The sequence below is a fragment of the Lupinus angustifolius genome, chromosome LG10 (genome assembly GCF_001865875.1).
Source record: "Lupinus angustifolius cultivar Tanjil chromosome LG10, LupAngTanjil_v1.0, whole genome shotgun sequence".
Lineage (NCBI taxonomy): Eukaryota > Viridiplantae > Streptophyta > Magnoliopsida > Fabales > Fabaceae > Lupinus > Lupinus angustifolius.
In genome coordinates this window covers 9,419,763-9,428,569 of record NC_032018.1, presented here as the reverse complement: position 1 = coordinate 9,428,569, position 8,807 = coordinate 9,419,763, and the positions used below count along the sequence as shown (strand labels likewise).

The following is an 8,807-nucleotide window of genomic DNA, read 5'->3' as shown; positions in this document are numbered from 1 at the left end:
AGCATAGTAGTGAATTAACTACTTTTACTTGGTCTGTTTGTATGTCCAAAAACAACACAATATAATATATTTATTCTTTGCTTCTTGATTTTTTGGCATTCCCATATATGGAGAAGAATAATTCCTTTATTTTTTATTTTATTTATATTTTATTTAAATTATTTATGGTTTCCAAATTTTAGGCATTCCTCATTATGAGGGATAAATTTGCAGAAATATAACTAATGGATTTTGATTGTGATAACCAATTGATTTGATTTATATTTTGTTTAAATTATCATTTCCAAATTTTAAGCAATGCTCATTATGGATATAAATTGGTAGAGTTATAACATATGATTCAAAACTCATGAAGAAATATAATAGTTGAAATTTTTTGTATCAATTACAAAAATAGTATATAAATTTGCGGATCAGATACAAAATGAAAAAAATCAATTAACAACATAAACCAAGACCTGTGAGAAAAAACAACTAAATTAAGGAATATATAAGGAATCTTCGTAACAATAATAATAGAATATATAATGTAATTAAGGAATATATAAAGAATTTATAATTATATTTTACAATTTCAATATTATAATAGTAACAATAGGAAATATATTTTGTTTAAATTATTTATGATTTCCAAATTTTAAGCAATTCTTATTATGATTATAAATGGGTAGAATTATAACATATGATTCGAAACTCATGAAGAAATAGAATAGTTGAAATTTTTTTGTATTAGTTACAAAAATAGAATATAAATTTGCGGATCATATACAAAATCAAAAGAATCAATTAACAAAATAAACCAAGACCTATCAGAAAGAACAAATAAATTATAGAATATATAAAGAATCTTCGTAACAATTATAGAATATATAATGTAATTAAGAAATTTAATCATATTTTAACGATTGCTATATTATAATAGTAACAATATGAAATATAACATAAACAAAATATTAATGATAGTAGATTAAGAAGATTAAAAATTATAACAGTAAATAAACAGAATAATTATGGAATATATATATATATATATATATAAGGAATCTTCGTAACCATTATGAAATATATAAAGTAATTAATGAATATTAACAAATATATAACGATGATTGTGAGTCATAAGGTGATATGATGATTAAAGTGAAAAAGTTTAAGAAGTATAATGAAAGATGTTGTGGGTTCAAGTATCACCCATTGCAAATTTAAAAAAAAAAGTTATAAGGTAGTTTGATGGTTAGGGTTGGAGTGAATGAGATTGAGTGTTCGAGTATCACCCGCAAAAATACTAACTTCCTAACAATTGCTGATAAAAAAACCATGATTTTGTTTCAATTTAAAAATTATATTTTAAAGTTAATATGAAACTTTGAAAAAATATTTTAAAAATAGAAAATTAAATATGTAGTAATTATGCATTTAAATATATCTTAAAACATTCTCAATTAATATTATTTAATAATTTTTTAAAATTTCAATATCATAAATCAAATATTATTATTAATAGAAAGAATGAACTATTATATTACAATTAATAAGGAAATTTGTTATTATTATGTCGAGCTAAAAATGATACATAGTGAACTTATTTCATAAAATAACAATGTTTAATACTAGTTATTTAAATAGATCTTAAAACGTTCTCATTTGATATCATTAAAGTGCGTTAATATCAGGAATCCAATTGTATTATTAATAGAAAGAACTATGATATTATAATTAATGAGGAAATTTGATGATATTTAATTTATTTCATAAAATTAATCATTTTTAATACTAATTAAAAAGAAAACTTGATAATTCTCAAATGCTTCTTTTCCTATAATTAGGAATTATTGGCATTATTTATGATGATTTAGTTTCTACTTTAAAATTATGTATTAAAGTTGTTATGAAGCTTTAAAAAGATATTTTAAATATAGTAAATGAAATATGTAGTAATTACACATTTAAATAGATTTTAAAATGTTCTCAATTAATATCATTTAATCATATTATATGTCATATATCATTCATTGCAGATCATTAAAATATTCTTGTATTAAAATTGTATAGATGAAATTAAAACATATAATCAAGACAATGTTACAATTTTAAAATATTATAATAAACTATTAATAATTGTACATAATCGCTTCAACAAAAAATATAATAACATTAGTTTGTACTATTTATTTTTCTTTACAGTTCTCATAACTACGTCATTCCCTATCTAATGACATATATATTTGTTAATTTTGATAATCTAATATATGTCATAGTTCAAAGTACTTATGCAAATCTAGAAGAACACCAAAAATGAAAAAAATTATAAACAAGGACAGTACTTGAGTCAACTATTGAAATTGTTGATCAAATAAATGAGTATGTTTTGAGTTTAATTACAAGTAAAAATATTTACAATCTAATTCAATGAGTTCTTAAGTTTGTTGATGCAAATATTTTTAAACTTGATAATATCATCATGTGATGAAAAAAGAACACAAAAATTCTGATTCTATTGATATGTGTAATGCTAATGAGGGCCAAACATTCAACCTATTAACTCATCAATTTTTAAACTCATTTACAATTTTTTGTTTTCCAGATCATAAAATTAAGTTCTTCCACACTATGATATTGTATATATTTAAACTTTGTCAAATTGAACAATGAGTGACATTAAATTTTGAAGGATATATCAATTTCAAAATAAGAAATTTTCAAGTTCTTTTTTATACTTAGAGAGACAATCTACATGTAATATGTATGTTCTTAATCATGCAACAAACAATACTAGTCGTGCAAATGCACGGGTAACTTGCTAATTTGTACAGAAAAAAGGTGATGAACATAATTAAGTTAAACAAAATATGATATATTGTGGAGAAAAATCCAAATACTACAAAAGTCAACATCTCTTCATTATATTTAGTTCGTCGCAAAGTGCATCAACAATTCTAAGGAGATATTGTTTAAATCACTCTTATACTATATTCTTACGTACCAAAAATAATAGATAGGTATTGACTCGCATATTATTTTAATTTGTTTTCACAATATACCATATTTTGTTTAACTTAATTACACATATCACCCTTTTTCTTTTTTTAAAAATTACACTTATATATCTTGCAACAATAGTCATTGTAATGTATGTATATAAATTAGGTGGTTTGTGTATGTATAGAAAAGAGATGAGTGATTTGTGTAATTTCACTTAAACTTAGGAGATGTGAGTATAATTTACTCTTAATGATATAGAAAAAATGTATGAGGCGATAGTGTAACAGTTTTTTATATTGTCAAAACATCGTTCACCATCTATAGTTAATATTATTGAATCTTAAATAAAAATATTATAAATGAATGGTAAATAATCTTACTAACTATTGTCGCGACCCGACTTTCAGTTGGAAGACCGACCCTGCGACTTAGGGAGAGGCGAACTCGGATTCTACCTCTTCCGATTGATTTGGAGTTGCCACTACGTTTTTTGCAGTTAAAACATAAAAAACTCTTAGTTTATGCCCAATTTGGATAAAAATGGTCTTTGAATATAGACTCTGGATTCGGGAGTCGATTACGGATCGGGGAAGGTATTAGCACCCCGTCCGCCCGTATTAAAATGGTACCCTCGCTAATCACACAGATTTTTATACCCTTAACACTTATTCATTTAAAATTCAATTAGTAAAACCGAATATTTTTATACTTTTTTTTATTTGTATCTGACAAGAGGTTATCCTACTCCTACGTATCCATATGTATAATAGGGAAATCAAGACTACGTAGTTCTTAGTTCAAAATTTGTTTAGCTATTTTGGCTAATTGTTAGTGATTTAGAAAATATCAATAGTTTTGAAAGTATTGATTTATTGAATTGATTAATATGTAATTGTTTCGATTTAATGAGACTAATAGCTTAGAAACGGTGTTGGTCGTAAACCTTTCTCCTTATTTGTAAGGAAGTTAGAGACGACTCGAACCATAACTTCATTATAAAATTCTCAAAAACTTTATTTGGTAGAATAGTTTCTAATTGTTTATACATATAGATTTTAGTGATAAAATAACTTCTTAATTATCTACATATAGAATTAGTAGTTTAGGGATGGTGTTGGTTATAGAGCTCCTTCTCATTTTCGGAGAAGTTAGAGACAACTTGAACCATAACCTCACTATATATTTAACTTTTTTAACAATATAGTGTCACATTATTTTATAATTATAGAATTAATTAATAAAATAGGTTTGAGAATTATTTCATATATATATACAAAATTAATAGCTTAGAGACGATATTGGTCGTATCTTCTCATTTTTAGACAAGTTAGAGACGACTCGAACCATAACCTCCCTATAAAAATTTCATATTTAACAAGATAGTTGCGTTATTTTTATAACTATAGAATTAATTAATAAAATAGGTTTGAGAATTATTTCATGTATACAAAATGAATAGCTTAGAGACGATATTGATCATACATCTTCTCCTCATTTCCAGAGAAGTTAGAGACGACTCTAACCATAACGTTACTATAAAAATTTCATATTTAACTTACTTAGTAAAATATTATTGATTATTCTTTTATGTAAAATTGTATATATACGAGTTAGTAATTCTTTTACGTAAAATTGTATGTATATAGAGTCAATAATTCTTTTATGCGAATTTTCAATTTTAACTTAGTAAAAAAAACTAAGTCAGAGAACTTTTATTTTGTTTAAACACTAAAACTGAATTAAAAAAAAACAAATACACTAACAAACAATTAACTAAAAAAAACAAAGGTGTATGAGAAAAAATGAAATAAAGAAGGATGAGGGGATTAACCTCATACGGGTCTCTTGACCCTAAATTGGAGAAAAAAACAAAAAGGGAATTTCAATCCCTAGCCTTCCTTCTTCTTCACTCCTTCGACGGCGATGGTGGCGGATTCTCCTTCTCCAATGGCGACGGCTTCAGCTTCCAAAAAGGTGGTGACGGGTTGTGCCTTGCCGGTGGCTTCGCTCCGATGGAGGCGAGACGGAACCGGTGGTAGCGCGATGATGCCTCCTCGCGAGTTCTTCTTCTCCATGTCTCTCGCAGCAAGGGGAATTGAAATCCCCCAACTCCATTTTTATCCTCTCCGATATCGGCTTTAAATTGATGGAGGAAGACAATAATGTCAACACTCTAAGGCTTCTCGGCTACGCTGTGGTCTCAAAGCCACTACCCCGAATTTGAATCGGGTGGTTCACGACGGCTCAGCCTCCCTCCGATGGGTTATGGTGGTTCCGAATCCGGTAACCATTGCTTTATTATTATTTTTATCAATTCACTGCCTTCTATTGATTCTTGGTTTTCTATTTTTTTCATGAACTCATACCATTTTAATTGACCTTTACAGAATGATAATCCAGAGTCATTCATGGCTGAGCCAAAACAGATCAAAGAGTACCGAGGATATATGCTACGTTGATAGAGCCAGGGCGTCTTCCTTCGGTGGTTATTCATAACAAATCGGGGGAGAGGTAATTACTCTCCTTATTTCTCATGAACCCTCACCCGTTGTATGAGATTCAATTAGGTTCCAGATTAGTAATGACAAGGGAATAATCCCTTTCGCTATTGAAATTTTGCCTAATCCTTAAATGGTGGAAACCTATAGACTAAAACAAATTTCAATCATGTTTTTTTTATTCCAGTCCATTATATGTATATGTGTTTATGTGGAATGATCGATTAGAAACAGTTATGAATTACTCCTATAGGTTTAATGCATAAGCCATATAAAGCAAAGTATGCTCATGAAACACATTTTGACAGTTTGAATGCTTACCTGAGTATATACCCTGTGTTCTTGTATGACGTATATGTCACCGTCCTCTTGATTTATGATGCCTGTGAAATATAACCCTATCTCTCTTCTCTGAATTTTACTGACTCCCCTATGTAATCTCTTCCTCTGCCCCTCTCTCTGTGTGCGTGTTATATGCTATGTTATGTGATATGTATTTCTTCTATGCTCTCTTCTTCTCTGTATTTTCTCCTCTTCTTTTTGACTGAGTGCCCCCCTTTTATACTGTTTTAAGGTAGACCCCTAGGCTGCCAACTTTGATTCAGTAACTTGCAAGAATTCTGCTCTATGATTGCCCTTTACTGCTGCAATTAGGTTGATTGTGTAACTGAAACCAATGTGCCTTCTGGTTTGCGTTTGTTTAATTGTCCCTGATATCCTCCTCAAAAAAATCTGTCTGACTATATTATATCCCCTTAATTTCATAACTGTCCGAAAATAATGTGTTGTAAATCAAGGGAATATGTGATGAATTCTGGTTGACTGTTACTGCTTATGCATTAGTTTGTAACCTCCAACTGACTCTTCTTTTCTGAATTCATTATGTGATTGATCCTATTATGATTTGCTTATTGTTTGCGTAGTGATCTGTGTGTGATATTGGTGTGCCTTCTCTCTGATCGATGTGTTTGTGGTCTGAAAAAATGATATGTATGGATCTAAGTATGCTTGTGTATGTCACTCTGTTTCTGTGTAATCTGGTCTGTTTTCTCTGTGTTACATAATCTCGTCTCTGTTGCAAATGTATGCAAATCTGTGTTGTGTTGCATTCTGTATGTATTGCTCTGTGTCTGCTTCGCTGACTTCTTTGCAGCTTGATATATTCACTAAAGTGTGTCTGATATTTCTCAGGTTCATCTTTGATCAGGATCTTGATATAGTTAGCAACATGTCCACAAAAGATATATTTGCGGTGAACCTCAGCATCCAGCTCCTTCTTCTTCTTATCAAAAACCAGCAAACCTTTTGTCACTGGGGAATATCCAAACCCCCACCCAAAACTCCCTTGAGGGCACCAAAAACAGGATTTCCAATGGTGGTCCTAATAAGACCAAACAAAGGAGAGCACGGAATGGCCTCCTGGTCTCAGCAGGTTCAAAAAAAAATCATCTCCAGTAGCCTCTACGCGCCCCCCATATTCCTTGTCCAATTCAAGTGTCTTGAGGACTCTACGGGTAAGAAGAAGCCTAGTGCAATAAGCTGCAACATAGTTTGTAAGGCCTACTTCAAGACCAAAGTGTGGCAGTTAAGTGTTTAACGAAGGGTGTTCTAGATGCAAAGAGGTCCTCCTTCGGCAATACTTTTTTGATATAATCTCGCTGTACCCTATTTTGTTCTTTCATTTTTTATTTCATTTTACTGCTCGCGTCATATTGTCTGTTTTAAAGGCGAAACTCAGTTCATGTAACTTTCATATTGTAAGTAAATGGTTTGTAATTTCCAACATTAAAGCTTGATCTTGAGGAGCTTATGATATACCTTTTTCAGATTAGTTTTCTTCCAATGATTACAATTGGTATTATGATAATATTTGTAACAAAAAAATGCGTTGAGGGATAACTTTGTTTTCACAAATAGTAAGAAATAACCCAAAAGGCACCACGATTATCTAGGGATAAATCTGTTAAATAAGTTGATGATGTAGTGGATTCTTTGGTAACACATGATTCATACCCGACAATATTAATTTGTAACTTCATTAAAAAATGATGATTTATTATGCATAAGATAAAAATAAAAGGTATGACAAAATTGAGGGTTCACAACGATATGTATAATATTAACTACAAATCATATCTATATCAAGATTACACTTCTAACTTTATATACACAAATTACTGAGAGAGGATTCAATCCTCAGTCAAACATGAAGAACAATTAGTCCAATATATACCATAAATATACAGTACATTACTACAACACCACTTAGCCAAATCCGCCTTATATTCCATCAAGTCTAGTAGGAGCCCTTATAAGGCCTTGCCTTCTTTCCATCGCTGACCTCATTATCACTGTACTGCATCTGGAATGGTTGAATTTAGTTGCAAAGTAAGAGAGAAAAACTCTGCAACAAAAAACTTCAGAAAAAATATAATCTTCTCAATATCCAACCCTAGCTAGCCCCCGTAGGGCTTGTTTGGGAGTTGGACTTTGTAGGAGAAGGAAGGGAAATGAAAGGTTTGAGAGCTATGAAATACACTTTTGAGATGACCTCCCAAACCTTTCATTCCTCCCCTCCAATATTCAACTCCCGAACAAACCATCAATGTTTATTCTTCTACATTAGAGTCAATGAATTGTTAATGTTTGAAGTCGTTAGAGTCATCTTGTCATATGAAACTTCACAAAGACGTTGGGCTTCACAAAAGCAATGATGGGATATTAAAGGAAAGAGAGGGAGAGGAGAAGTTGTATAGGAAAAGATAAAGCCAACAACAATTATTAACAATTACATTTTGTTGGCTCGTTGTTGTAAGTTGCAGTTGATACTACAAGTAAGTTTTTAAAATTTACTCCAAGAATAAGTTTCAAAAAATTTCACATTTTAGTCATTAATATTACGGAAATCTAATAGTTTAAATTTATTCATTAATTAAAATCATAGAATTTTCCTAAAATTGATGGTTAAGATGCAAAGTAAATATTTTTAAACCTAATACTGGACTAAGTTTATTAAAATAAGTTACATTAAGTTCATAGGTTAACCTTCTATATTTTTTATTATGTATAATCACTTTAAATTTATTAATTTGTATAAGTTAAAATGAGACTAAAAATATCAAATTTCACAACTTTAGTAGCATAATCTATAAAACTAAATTATAAATGGGTCAACCCATAAAAATAAGCCCTAAATGGGTCAACCCATAACTTGTAACTAGTTTTGATTTGGGTTGTTGACTTCCCTAAACTTTGTGGCCATCATCCATCTCTTTCCAATTCTCTCCTTTTTTTTTTCCACCTTATCTCTGAAGTGCCATGAAATCAACA

The 8,807-nt window shown here is 29.7% G+C and overlaps 1 pseudogene; it reads right to left on the bottom strand.

The window, feature by feature from the left end:
* LOC109358007 lies at positions 4,886-7,062 on the bottom strand (annotated as a pseudogene).